The following is a 5,944-nucleotide window of genomic DNA, read 5'->3' as shown; positions in this document are numbered from 1 at the left end:
TATGAAGCAGCACAACTGTTTGCAACATTGATATTAATCAGAAATGTTTCTTGAGCAGCAAATCATCATATTATACTGATTTCTGAAGGATCATGTGACACTGAAGACTGGAGTAATGATGCTGAAAATTCAGCTTCGATCACAGGAATAAATTACATTTTACTTTACATTCAAAAAGAAAACAGTTCTTTTAAATGGTAATAATATTTCACAATATTACTGTTTTTACTGTATTTTTTTTTGATCAAATAAATGCAGCCTTGCTGAGCAGAAGAGATTCTTTCACAAACATTAAATGGACACCCAACTTGAACAGTAGTGAATGTAAAACAATAAGCACTGATAAATGTTTCAAACAGCTACATTTACCTCATATGTTTATTTCTATAATCTCAAAAATATGAGTTTCAAAGTCTGACCAAATTCTGCCTTTAAGTCTTAAAAATGTTTAATCATATAATGAGATAAGAAGACATTATGTCCGGTTTATTCGTCACACTGACCATGGAAGATGAATTTAAGCACAATGCATTGTGGGATACAGTAATCCATGCAGTGTGCTCTGTTAAATACTACACATTTTTTGTATTCTATGCATACAGTGCACACTTCACATACTATATACTGCATGAATAGTACCCTTGCACAGCCTTTGCTTTGTTGGTAAGCGGGTTGCACATGGAGGTGGTGTGTATCGCCCCCTGTAGGGCATGAGAGGTACTGCTTTCTCTTGTGGTTTATTTTGCAGTCCAATAACTTAAACTGGAAATTTCATCAACAACTGGAGTAAATGAATGTCTAAGTCCAGGGGTGTCCAATCCTGCAGATCTCAGATTGAACTGCTTCAGTTGTGTTTGATCAGGAAGGTAGATCTCCAGGAACAGGATTGGACACCCCTGGTCTAGTCCACGTCCAAACAAAAATGACCTAAAAACTATATCACAACTGACTTCTATAGAAAAGGGAGGAGGATTGACTGAGAGAAAGCGGCTTGGGAACATGGGTTGCGGTTGTAACGAAACCATCTGTGGTATGAAGGTGAGTGATGGTCAGTGTAATTAAAATGTCTGGGTTGGATTTTAATGCTTGATCTCGCTCTTCTTCCACTTTCCTGTTTAAACTCACTACCAAAACAAACCCGCCATCATCTCAACAGAGGAGAATCTTGAAGCTAATCCAAAACCATGTTTACAATTCTGGCAAACTGTTTTACGTTGACATATTTTACTCTGAAGCATCCTGTTTGCATTATGAGTGTATGTTTCAGATCAGTTATTCCGGAGGCCTTTACAGTTCCTACAGACCTTTAGCCGTAATCTACAGTATTTTAGGATCATAAAGTGTTTTTTTGCAAAAATGCATCCAGAAATTTTACTTGTTAAAAACAATCACTACTTTAAATTGATATATATATATATATATATATATATATTTTTTTTTTTTAAAGTAGTGATTATAAAAAAGGATAAATGTCATAAAATTATATATATATACATATATATAAACTTCTAAAATACATATATATTATTTTATGACAATTAATTTTTTTGTTTGTTTATTAGTCCAGAGATTTTACTTGTTAAAAACAATCACTACCTAAAAAAAAAAAATATGTATATATATATATATCATTTTTTTAAAGTAGTGATTATAAAAAAATTATAAAATGTCATAAAATAATATATATGTATTTTAGAAGTTTATATATATATATATATAAACTTCTAAAATACATCTATATTATTTCATGACATTTTATAATTTTTTTTGTTTATCAGTTAAAAAAGTTATTTATATAAATATATATAATTCTTGTGTGTGTTTGTGTGTGTATAGATAGATCGACAAAATAGATAGAAAAAAAGAGACAGAGAGACAGACAGATGGATAGATATACAGACACTGACAGATATACATATAGATAGACAGACAGAATAGATAAAGAGAGACAGATAGATAAATAGATATAGACAGATATACATGTAGATAGATAGACAGACAGTAGATAGATAGATAGATAGATAGATAGATAGATAGATAGATAGATAGATAGATAGATAGATAGATAGATAGATAGATAGATAGATAGATAGATAGATAGATAGATAGGCTTCATTTTTTTAAAGCAAAATATAATTCATTATGTGGGGCATAATAATTTATTATTATTAAATCAGCTATGCCTGATTAACATACACTTTTTTAACCATTTAAATCATGCACATAATAAGGGCTGCCCACAGTCAACAGGAAACGAGGCGATTGAGTGTCTCTGGATCTGTTTCAGTTCAAGGGTAAAGAGAGAAACGAAGAGAGCGAGAGACAAACAGAGAAGTGTCAGGTTGTCCTGTGAAAGCTTGTACCGGGACAGGAAGTTGACCTCGTTTGAAGAAGCAACTGGCTTCATTTAACAAAGACATGGACTTACTGTGGTCAACATGAAATCAAACTTAACCCTATTTAAACTTATCTTAATATAGAATCTTAGAATCTTAATCTGAAGTTTCAGCACTGATATTTCTTTCACTGTACATCTGTGGTTCCATGAAGAATCTTTAACATCCATGGAATCTTTCAATTCCACAAAAGGTTCTTTATAGTTGGAAAAAGGTTCTTTAGATTATAAAAATGTTCTTCACACTAAAAACTGTTCACTGCAAGATTCTTTGGGGAACCAAAAATGGTTCTTTATGGACTCGCACAGAAGTGGTGTATCTGAAGATAAAATATACATAGAGGTTTCCAGTAAGACTCACATTGTTTAGTGAATGTGAATAACAATAAAGCTACAAATCAGAATGTCAAACAACAAGAAAGGATCCTCCCAAAATCACACAGAGTGAGATGTGAACTGTTTGATGGGTCAGTGTACATACAGTACAGTTCCCATCATCCAACCCCTGTGTGACCCTCAGCCAAACCACACCAAACACGGGCCTGTGAGTGATTATCACACACACACACACACACACACACACACACACACACACACACACACACACACACACACACACACACACACACACACACACACACACACACACACACACACACACACACACACACACACACATTCAATCAGCTCCTCTAATCAGGATCTAACCACAAAAAGGCCAACCAGGGGTCGTTAGGTACCTTTTCTGATGACATCATCAGACTCCTGTGGGTAACCGGAGCTGGACCGGCACTGGCGGCAATACAGGGCCGTATATCACAGAGTTTCCCAATAACAGACTGTTCGTGGAACAGCCATTTATCAAATGAAAGTCCTAGCTCTGTGTGTGTGTGTGTGTGTGTGTGTGTGTGTGTGTGTGTGTGTGTGTGTGTGTGTGTGTGTGTGTGTGTGTGTGTGTGTGTGTGTGTGTGTGTGTGTGTGTGTGGACTCTGATATAAACATAAGTAATCTGTTGAGGTAGCTTTAGCAGTGACAGGGCAGTCGATCAGGCCTCCGTCTACATGTCAGCCTGACAGTTTAACAGTTCACGGGAGATTTATTAGCCACGGGTCAGATCAAATAATATATCCCCAGTCTGCTCTTGTTTAGAATGACTTAGCTCTATTGATTAGACTCACCCGCGAGGCCTGGGCTGACATGGGCTGAACTCACAGGAAACTGAGCTAGATTGCCAAACCACAACATATCATGCTGTGATAATTCAATGAGATGTTCTTCATCTATCAGTGATCAGCTACAGCGATTTGGGAGAGCTGGATCTTAAAGATGTCTCAAAGGAATACTTTAGCAAAAAAGGGAAGAAATTCTGACATAACTTTTACTCTCATGACGTTTCAAACCAGACTGTGATCAAACAGCTCATTTGCATACAAAAATATAAGTCAGTCTAGCTCCAGAAAGGACCCATAAATCCATAATAGAACTTGGTGGTCAATTTTAAGTGTTTTTTACAGATCAAAAATTAAAATAATCATGAAAAAGAAAAAGAATGACATGAGTGTAAGTAAATGCTGACAGAAGTTTTCTGGGGTGAACTATCCTGTTAACTATCCCGTAAAATAAATAAATAGGTTAAAATAGTCAATAGAAAAAAGAGATATAAATAGATTACATTAAATTAGGATAAGTAAGTAAATTAATTCATTTAACTAATTAACTCAAATAAATAAATAAAACATCTAAAGTAGTAGTGAGTAGGAAAATAAATTAATAGCCTATTACTTAATAGAAATGTAATATTTTCCAAATAATAATATTTTCAATTGGTGTAGTGTATAGTAGGCTAATACAGTTTAAATTAATATAAATTTTACTTAAAAATTGCCTTTTAGTTTTGGGGATGGCGGATCTTTGCATGAGGATGATAATATTTAGGGTCCGTAGAATTTTAAAAGATTAAGAATCCCTTTCAGGCGCAAGGCAAATCATTTTGACAACTAGTTTGAACTTTGTTTAATGTTATGAATTGTCCGACTTTCTGTTAACGATATAGTTTGGTATGACATCAAACGGATGTACATTTCCACTTAACCTCCACGAGGTCGATCACGTGAGCCTTTAAATTTATGTTGAGCTCCTGCAGCTATTTCCTGTTACATTACCCTGAAATAACACTGCAGCTTTGCAGTGGTGCCGTCGACAAGCAAAAGCATTGCAAGAAACCAAAACATTAACATTTAAATACATTACTGAGTAGACACATTCTGTATTATGACATTTAGACAATGTAATCACTCCGTAAGTACAATAGGAAAACGGTTCTGACAAGCTAAGATCCCTATCAACCATTATTTGGACACAGTTCATTTCAGAAAAGCACACACACACACACACACACACACACACACACACACACACACACACACACACACACACACACGTTGTGTTTTCGTGTTTTGTGGGAACTTTCCATTGACATAATGGTTTTTATACTGTACAAACTGTATTTTCTATCCCCTTACACTAACCCTACCCCTAAACCACCCATCATAGAAAACTTTCTGCATTTTAACATTTTAAAAATTATTAGCTTATGATTTATAAGCTGTTTTCCTCATGGGGACCAAAAATTGTTTTTGTCATTTTGTTCATAGAATACCTGAAGACATTATTCATATAATACCTGAACCACACACACACACACACATACACAATGAGCTACGAGTACAGACACTTTTCTACAGTTACTGACCTGCAGTGAAACAGACGGACAGTCAAAGCCAAGCAGTCTCCAGAATTTTGACAGTATGGTGATGAATAGCCTACACACAACAAGAGATTAGACAATAGAGTAGGCTAGTTAAGTTGTCACTGGTGTAAAATCATATCAATAATAAATGAATAGACAAGGATCTCCCTCAAGCAAAGAAGTTTTCTAAATATTTTTTGTCATATTTTTGATAACAGTAGTTTCCAAAAGATTGATAAAGTAGCTTTATTGCAGCAAAACTAAGTGTAAGAGTATACTATTTTGACATAAGCAATAGCTAATAATTATAAATGTGTTATATTACGTGAACCATATTATTTGAAGGAAAATGTATTTATTTTGCCTATTGTCATTATTGATGTTGTTGTTGCGGCGTCATGTTAACCCCTTACCCATGAAAATCACCGTAAAACACAGATGTCTAGGCTCATTACTTGAAATTACTATTTTTTGACATTGTTTTGTGTTAAGGAAACGAATTGTAGCCTAGCCTACATTTTAAAACTAGCCTATACATTTGACGTAAAACAACCGATCTGCGCTCGATCAATCAGACTTATAAAACTTTATAATATTTAAAAAGATGTTTTCAGATATTGAATTATTTCATTACACACCTATGTTGTTATTATGTGTTTTAAAAAAATATGTATTTATTCATAAATTTAAATACCAGTCACATTACAAACCATGAACATGTCTAGTCGGTTGTTATTTGTTGTATGCGTCGGTGCGTTGCGTAGCAGCTGCGCACAGCGGATGTCCTCGAGCACATTTCC

Source organism: Siphateles boraxobius, unplaced genomic scaffold (assembly GCF_051911475.1).
Source record: "Siphateles boraxobius isolate OS27281-9 unplaced genomic scaffold, OSU_SipBor_1 29, whole genome shotgun sequence".
Taxonomy (NCBI): Eukaryota; Metazoa; Chordata; class Actinopteri; order Cypriniformes; family Leuciscidae; genus Siphateles; species Siphateles boraxobius.
This window is presented reverse-complemented; position numbering follows the sequence as displayed.